A 9,254-nucleotide genomic window follows, 5' to 3' on the forward strand; every position below is an offset into this window, starting at 1 on the left:
TATATATATGAAAAAAAGAGGAGTTTCTCTATGAAGAGCAGCAACTACAGTGAATGAGCTCTAGGTCCTCTCCATTTTTTTTGGTTGAATTCCTTGGTCACCCTAGAGGTTTTCCCTTGGCTAGTCATCTTCTCTTTCTGAGGAATTTTTTTTTAACTGGAAATTCAAGTTCTTGAAAGCTGTGATTACCCAGTTTCACCCTCCTCAGCAATGGGAAGTTTTTCTAACTCCTACAAATCACCTAGACAATTAGATGAATAGACACACCGCCTTGCAACATTCCCTTCATCAATCTGTCAGTCAGAAAGCCTTCATTGAACACAAAACTGCATATATTACATCAACAACCTCCAACACACCCAAGCCCTGGAAGATGTGAGAGGACATGTATATTCAATGGGGAACTACTTTCTGCAGCTTGAAGCTGAAAAGGAGGTGGCAATTTGAATTTTATAGTTCAGATATTTTCCTTAGCCTCTCTAAAATGTACCCCAAAATGGTATTTTTAGCACTTCACAGAAAGGATGCCAAGTACATGAATGCAGTGGGGAAGAATATTATTTCCTCATTAACTAAACCTGGAGAACACATTACAAAGATGCCCAACTATCTCATGATCACTACGCAAATCTTGAAAACTGATAACAACAATGGACTCTTCATGTTAATTAAGGGCTAAATTGCGATGATTTGTGTTTGATTCTGGGTTACCTTTTTAAATGTCTTCCATTGTACTCAGTTTTAAGGGAAAGATAAGATATCTGTTTACATTCCTACATTAATAAACTCCACAAATATTTATGGAGCACTGGTTACATGAGGGACCCTGAGTTGAGCATGGAATGAGCTGTAAGACTGTGTCTCACATGCGCCCCTCTCCCTGATACGATTCAGAAATAGTCACTTGTTTAACCATCTCATCTCTTTATTTCTCAAGAAGATGGTTCTACACAGTAACTCTTAATGCAATGTGTGTCAGGATAAAAAGCAGCGTGCGATTATCCAATTTTCATCTACTTAAATTTTAATGACTGTCCTTCCTTGCCCATTCCATTTTGCAACTTTTAGCCCATGGGCACTTAAGTAGCAGTTTGAGACCTGAGATTCTCCCAGATTTAGTTCTACGGGGTCAGGACTCATCAGACCCTAATTATTGTGTTGTAAGTAGTTTTTACTCAAAGCCACCTTCCATTGAAACTGCCAGTATTCAGAATATTTCACAAGTATGTGATTCACAATTTTACATCTAGAGTGTAACACTCATGTTAAAAAATCTAGAATGTTTTACTGCATGTTTCCCCTTAGGAGTCTGACAAAATGAAAGAGTGGATGGTTTCCACCAGACATTTGGCTCAACTCTCAGGTAAGTTGAGCAATACTCTTAGACCTTGGGTATGAACCGCCTGACCTGGTGCCCATCAAACCCCATAGACCCTACCTGAGAGTGTAGAACACAGGTGAGCAGAGTACACCTTCGTTCTCTCCAGTGGGCTTTGAAAGATATAGCCATGCAATGGTTTTCATCACTTTTTAAAGGGGAGGAGATTGTGACTTAAGGCAATTCCCCACATAAGCGACCAGAGCTCTACTGATTGCCCCACATACGAACCTTCAAGTCACAAACTTCCAGAGATGAGAATGTGTGTTCACATGTCTGATCACGTAAGTTAGTTCACATGTCTGGTGTACACTGTCACATGTGTGCTTATATACATGCTTATATAAGTATATACATGCTTATATACAGGTGGTTATATAACCTGGCTGAAATTGGCAGAGAAAATGTCAGAGCTGGTATCTACAACTGGTCTGGTAGTTTTGGGATGGGAGGGGATGGGAGAGGACTGTTGGGGGAGCCTGTAGCAGCAAAGTAGACCTGACATAAATACTTCCCCAGCTCCCTGGCCTCTCACATTGTAGGCAGACGCTTTACCATCTGAGCCACCAGAGAAGCCCCCCTTGGCCCCCAGAGGAAGGAAAAGAGGACATGGATCCCTAGAAGGCGCTCAGAGATGAAGAGGGGACTCCCTTCCCAGAGATAGAGCTTGGGCCGTGGACCACTGGAGGGACCCCCTGGGACTGACTATCTTTGGAGGAGTCCTCAGCTGAGTGCAGATTTCACATCATCTATGCAGGGGGCTCAGCAGTAAAGGATCTGCTTGCCACGGCAGAAGACACAAGAGATGTGGGTTCGGTTCCTGAGTTGGGAAGACAACCTGGAGAAGAAAAGGGCAAGCCACTCCGGTACTCTTTCCTGGGAAATCCCATGGACTGAGGAGTCTGACAGATTACAGTCCATGGGGTCAGAAAGGAGTCAGATTCGACTGAGAAAGCACACATGCACAGCATCTATTCAGGGGCCAGCACATGGGCAGAAGAAACCATTAACATCAGAAATAACACCAAGTGTGGAAGACCAAGCTAACTCCTCAAGCCTAGTGGACAGCATGTATATAGGAATACACTCTCATTCCCTGTTATTGTTGTTAGTTACCAGGTCATGTTCAACTCCTTGCAACCCCATGCACTGTAGCCCACCAGGCTCCTCTGTCTATGATATTCTCCAGGCAAGAATACTAGAGTAGGTTGTCGTTTCCTTCTCTAGGGGATCTTCCTGACCCAGGGATCGAACATTGCATTCGTCTCCAATCGAACATCCAATCGTCTCCTGCATTGGCAAACGGACTCTTTACCACTAAGTCACCCGGGAAGCCCTCTCATTCCCTGACTCCATCCCAAATTTATATGGTCCAACCAAACCAGAGAAGTGAGGGAGGGGAGCATGGATAGCAGATCAGCAACCACTCCAAGAATTGCAGTGCTGGGGAGTGAAAAAACAACGGGTTTCTCTAAACTACTTACCCCTTTTATTTTTTCACAATTCTTAATAAAATGTGATCATTCTGGGAGTATCAAATGTTACAGTAAAACACCCAGTCACATCCACTTATCTTTCACATCTACTAAGAGGCAAGATCTTTCTAGTTCAAAACCATTCCCTTGGCAAGTCTTTCAGCACCAGCCCTGGCACTAAGAAGCCTGTGAATGTGTTCTGCTTTTGTGGACTATGCATGCTTTAATTTTGTTTTAATCAAATTAACTCCTATCACATTACGTGAGCTCAAAATTATAGAGACAGCCTTCAACTGATTGTAAATGCAGATTTTGATTAATCTTTAAAAGGGCAAGTTCAACAGCGTTGCACAGAGCAAAGAGGTGAAGCAGAAAAATAATTGTAGCATTTCTGTTTATCACACACACAAAAAATGCTTCACCAGAATTTCACATTCCTAGGAAGTAAAGACAAACGTTAATGTTTATTTACAGTGTAGAGTAAGTGGTGGATATTTCTACGTTTTCTCCACTTTAAAATCTGGAAAGACTGTGGAATTCTGGCTCACAAATACAGACTGAATTTTTAAATTGTGAGTCATACAATCACGCATATGCTATTCAATTATTCCTCCATGAATTTTCAGTAGACGAACGGTGCAACATTTTCAGTAAATGTCCAGGTGGTATCATCCTACTTGGTACACTTTGCAATTTGTCTTTTACACTGAAGTTTTCTTGATGTGTCAGAAGCAAAAAATACATCCAGATGTAAATCTTTAACCTGGTTACAGGCTTTAAAAATATTTCAAAGTAACAATCATCTTCTCTTAATGAATGAAATTGTGTTCCCAACATTTGTTTTCCAAGTGTCTTACATATTCCATCCTTGTTAGCTCTGCTTTATCCCATTTAGTAGAGAAAATATATATATATTTTAAAATATGTATTGTTGTTGTTTTTCAGTCATTAAGTCATTTCTGACTCTTTGCAACCCCATGAACTGCAGCATGCCAGGCTTCCCTATTCTTCACTATCTCCTAGAGTTTGCTCAGACTCATGTTCGTTGAGTTAGTGATGCCATCCAACCATCTCATCTTCTCTCTACCCCCGTCTCCTCTTGCTCTCAATCTTTTCTAGCATCAAGGTCTTTCCCAGAGTCAGCTCTTTGCATCAGGTGGCCAAAGTATTGGAGATTCAGCCTCAGCCTCAGTCCTTCCAATGATTATTCAGAGTTGGTTTCTTTTAGTATTGACCGGCTTGATCACTTTGCAGTCCAAAGGACTCTCAGGAGTCTTCTCCAGCACCACAGTTCGAAAGCATCAAATCCTCAGTGCTCAACCTTCTTTATGGTCCAATTCTCACATCCATGCATGACTACTGGAGAAATCATAGCTTTGACTACACAGACCTTTGTTAGCAAATTGATGTCTCTGCTTTTTAATATGCTGTCTGGGTTTGTCATAGCTTTTCTTCCAAGGAGCAAGCATCTTTTAATTCCGTGGCTGCAGTCACTGTCCACAGTGATTTTGGAGACCAAGAAAATAAAGTCTCTCCCTGCTTCCATTATTTTCCCATCTATTTGCCATGAAGTGATGGAACCAGATGCATGATCTTCATTTTTTGAATGTTGAGTTTTAGGACAGCTTTTACACTCTCCTCTTTCACCCTCTTTATATATGTCTATTTAAAGTATATCGTGCAGGACAAAACCTCCCAGAACACAGAGATAAAGGATGGGAGGACTGGAACAAAAAAGGAAAGGGTTTAGCTGAGTTGCATTTCCTTTTAGGCTTTTATTGGGTTGACCAAAAATTTCATTCAGGTTTTCCCATAACAATCAAAACACATTTTTTGTCCAATCCAATAACTTGGATCCCTAGAGAAGCTCTGTCTGATATTAACATAATACTAGCACAGATGGGAGCCACCACTAAAATTTTCAATTTTCTGGCAACTACATTCAAAATGAGTCAAAAAACACAGGTAAAAATAATCTTAATCATATATTTTATTGTTAGATGTTTTCAAATTATTATCACTTCAACTTGTAATGATACAAACATTTAATCCATGAGGTGCTTTAAATCCTCATTTTCATTCTAAGTCTTCAAAATCTAGTGTGTATTGTACAGCCACAGCACGTCACATTTATAGGGCTCAGTGGTCACCTGAGGTTACTGGCCAGCACAGCTTTAAAGAGTTCAAGAAACTTTCCTAAGACCCTGATCAATAAGCCTGCATACCTGTGCTGGTGCGGTGCTAGTGCTCATAATGATGACTCTAATGAGGGTGCTACTGGAGGACCTCTAAGAAAATAATCCCTGCCATGACTGAAGCTCTATGACAGCTTGTTACAACCCTGTTAACCAAGTAACTCTTATCCACAGTTTACAGAAGAGGAAACAAGTTTGGAACCCACCCCACCCAAGGGTGCTTGAACCCAGATCTGGCCCCACAGTGATGTTCATCTCAACACCCAAGCCTGGTGCTCATCCCACAATGGGGTCCAAACCATGACCAGGAGGTGGCCAGGCTGGGCGGCCAGGCTGGGCATCCAGGCATTTGAAGCTCCCAGTGCTCAGTTGCTCAGGACTCTTTGCAACCCCACAAACTGTAGCCCACCAGGATTCTCCGTCCATGGAAATCTCCAGGCAAGAATCCTGGAGTGGGTTGCCATTTCCTTCTCCAGGGGATCTTCCCAACCCAAGGATCAAACCGAAGTTCCCTGTGTCTCCTGCATTGACAGCCAGAATCTTTACCACTAGCGCCACCTGGGACATTTCCAGTGAGCCTGAGTTTAGTTTTTGCACTGTGTACCCGGGGATTTCTCATGATGATTGCAAAATAAGTGATGGCTACGGCCTCTCTCAGGAATGTAATCATTTCTGTAGAAGTGCTGAAAGTTTGGATCAAATCAAGAATGTCTTTTTTCCCCCCAAACTCTCAGAAATAACTAGAGATCCCTACCCGTTGGGAGACCTGTAGGGCATTCAGTGATTTAACTTGTCCGATGTCACCCTGATGATAACTGATAGACGAGAGCTGGATGTGGGATTTCTAGGTGGCGCTCATGGTAGAGAACTTGCTTGCCAGTGCAGAAGACATAAGAGTTGCCAGTTTGATCCCTGGTTCAGAATTGAAGAATTCCCAAAGACAGAAGAGCCGGGCGGGCTACAGTCCACAGGGTTGCAAAGAGTCAGACTCAACTGAGCGCATGTGCACTTTTTGAATGAATTAATAAGTGCTCAGTAAGTGGAAGATATAATTATTTTAGAAAGTGTTCTTGTTTTAAAATATCAAACATAATCAATAATGCCATATTGAATTTCTGTGAGACCATGTTAATCATCTTTGAATCTTGGTAATTTTTTTAAAATAAAACTGGGAACATTTTTTTAAAGATAAGTTTAGATCGTACAAGCTCTTATACTGTATACTTTAACATTTTTAGAAAACCTATCAAATAACTTAGAAATAAAGGAGATGGCATGTCTATTTTTAATATTAAAATAAAAATATATCACTGAAGTGTATAAACAAAAAAATTATTGTAATATTTAAAAGAAAGTCATACAATGCAAATACTAAACTGTAGAAAACACTTTTTTAGCATTTTTAAAGCACACCAACTGCTCACTAAATTCTAGACACATCTATAGTGCGTTAGTGTTCAGACAAGTTCAGTTACTGATATAATCATTTATAAATTAGACTAAAACATAAGTCACCCCTGGTGTCTGAGAACACACACACAAAGAAATACAAACAACACATACATAGACAAATGCACTTTTTTTTTTAAGCCGCAGAGAATCGCAGGATTTGAAAGGGAGAAGATGTGCCACTGTTTGACAGCAACACTTGGCAATAGCTCTGACAGTTTGAGGAGAAGCCAATCTCAGTGGTAAAACCCTTTTATGGGTCCTTGGCTGGGACATTCAGATAGGAATGTGCCGTGAGAGAGAACAGGCTTGGCGAGATCGCAAGCAGGCTTCACTCTGTTTATTTCTGCCATCGCTGTAAACTGTGCTTGGGGTTGCAGATACACCGTCCCAGGCTTGCCTTGCAGCCTAGACCATGGCCCCAGGTATGAGCTGAGGAAGATGGGCGAGAGGAGCTTGGAAGCTGGTCCTCTCCTCTCCTTTCAGCTCTCGGTACACTTTGAATTCATCACATGGCTTCAATGTCACCATTAAGCCCCCACCATACATCAAGAGCCATGTCAACCACTTGACCTTACTCATGTGTAAAATGGGAATAATAACTGTATCTGTTTCCTAGGGGTGCCATGGCAATGCTGATGAAGTGCTTGTCACCGTGGCTGGCACAGAGTAAACATTCAGTAACTGTTGAGCCTAAAACTGGAAAATTTAGAGTGTTATAATTATTGAGCAGTTAGTCTGTACAGAGCCAGGATTCAAACCAAGCATCCTGGCTCCAGAGCCAGCCCTCTTAATCACTATCTTGGGCTATGGCCACTCAGTATCTATTAATTTTCACAGAACGTTTGAAAATGGATCCTTGTGGTTTGTTCTTAATATTGATCAAGTGGGGCACAGAGAATGGTCAGTGCCTGGCCAAGGTTTTCACGAAATGGAAGCTTCAGCTAACAACTACTTTTCCTCACAGTCATTCAGTAAATAAACCTGTTTGTTGTTGTTCAGTCATTCAGTCGTGTCCAACTCTTTGCGTGTCAAAATAAACCTTAATAAACGCTTTTAGCTCACGAAGTATGAGAAAAAGTATGGTAGAAGAAAGAAATGAAGAATTGGAAGATACGGTTCCCACACTGGGAGGGCTTCTATTCTGATCAAGAAGATAAAGCAGACACCAAGGCCTCAAAAAGAAATGGAGGCGTCAAAATAGATGCCACGTGGACACACTGATGTAAGCTGTGCGTACAAAGTACGGAATGGAGACATCGGAAGGGAGTCGTCCCAGAGGATTCCAGGAGAAGAGAGCTTTGGGGCCAAGTCTAGAAAGAAGAGCAGGCTCCAGGTTGGCAGGGTCTTCCCTTTCCAGCCATCTTGCCAATCAACAAACCCTCTGCATCCAAGGGCTGTTCTGAAGGAAATCGTTCCAGCCTGTGAGCAGCGCCCCAGCCTGAGGCCAGGTCAGCAAGGACAGCCTGACGGGTCAGTGCCACTTGGGAAAGGGCCATTGACAAGCAGCCAAAGAGATGCCCCAGGATGGGGAAGGTGACCTACGTAAGGGGAAGCGAGAAAAAAAAAAAAATTATGAAGACCAAGTCCTGTAAATAAATCTCAAACTTTTTTTTTTTTTTGCCATTTTGAATTTGTTCCTTGCTAGTCTGAGAACCACACTGGCTTTTCCTCCTTCAGTGTCTGGATTAACACACAAGGCACAGTGGTCCTCATTTCATATCCTCCCCCATCTCTGCTCTTATTTCCACCCTCTCTTCATCCCACCACCACTAAAGACAAACTAAAATAAAACAAACAAACAAATATGTGAAACTTACTTGGAATGATGCTAGAGTCTCAGCACTATTAAGACACTGAGTAATGATTGGCTGCTCTCCAGGTAGCTCTGCAGTCTGTTAAATAGCTCAATTAGTGAGCAGGGCTCTCTCTCTCTCTCTCTCTTCCTCTTTCCCTCTCTCTCTCTCCGCTCCTCATTGAATTTGGCCAAATGCAAGTTGCATTCTTGCAAAAGGCTGTGCCAAATGAACCCCAGCAGCATCCTCTTGTAGCCCCCGTGCCTGGGACCACGGAGAGCAGAAGAGAAGTCAGCATCTCAGGGCCTTGGGGACCGCGAGGCAGCAGAGAGCATCGTGGCAGGATGGTTTTTCCTTCTGAAGGGGGGCTAATGAGCAATGTAGGTGAAGCCCCTTGGGAGGCACCTGGGCACCCTGCCCACCCAAACAGAAGAAAGAGCAAGGTGCCAGCCACAGCCAGAGACGGGGGTGGGAGGGAGTGGGTGAGGAGAGGAGATGAGGGGGAAGGGGTGTGGGCCAGAAAGCAGACGCTCTGCTCAATTGTTCACATTTGAATGATCCAAAGGGAGCCTGCATCCCTTAAGAAAATACAATTCTCAAAAACACGACATAAGCCCACAGTGTTGGCGCCGTGTTCATCAGCGATGTACCTTTCCCACCATTCCTTTGAGCGCTGGACCACTGAGACACTATTCCCTCTTCTTGGAAGGGATGTTTTAGGTACACACACTCTCCACCTGCCAGACACACACATAGAGTGAGCCCTCAAATCTACACTCGTTTTGTGGCTGTTTTGTGGCCCAGCCAGACTTAAACAGCGTCAGAAGGACAGACAAGAAGGCTATGCCTTACGTAGAGTCCACAAGCCCCATGTAACACACAATTCCTTATTGAAATCCGCTGCCCTGCCCTGCAAACTTGTACAGAAAGCAGGACATTCATGTTGTAAGGTAAATACATT

General features: G+C 42.8%; 1 long non-coding RNA gene across 1 annotated transcript; it reads right to left on the reverse strand.

The window, feature by feature from the left end:
• Positions 1-6,315: 6,315 nt before the first annotated feature.
• Positions 6,316-8,620, reverse strand: LOC113900710. The gene is made up of 2 exons (XR_003513224.1): positions 8,318-8,620; positions 6,316-8,038 (listed from the first exon to the last, which is right to left on the reverse strand). It is a non-coding gene; the product is annotated as an uncharacterized LOC113900710 (long non-coding RNA).
• Between the last annotated feature and the right edge of the window lie 634 nt (positions 8,621-9,254).

Source organism: Bos indicus x Bos taurus, chromosome 11 (genome assembly GCF_003369695.1).
Source record: "Bos indicus x Bos taurus breed Angus x Brahman F1 hybrid chromosome 11, Bos_hybrid_MaternalHap_v2.0, whole genome shotgun sequence".
Classification (NCBI taxonomy): Eukaryota; Metazoa; Chordata; class Mammalia; order Artiodactyla; family Bovidae; genus Bos; species Bos indicus x Bos taurus.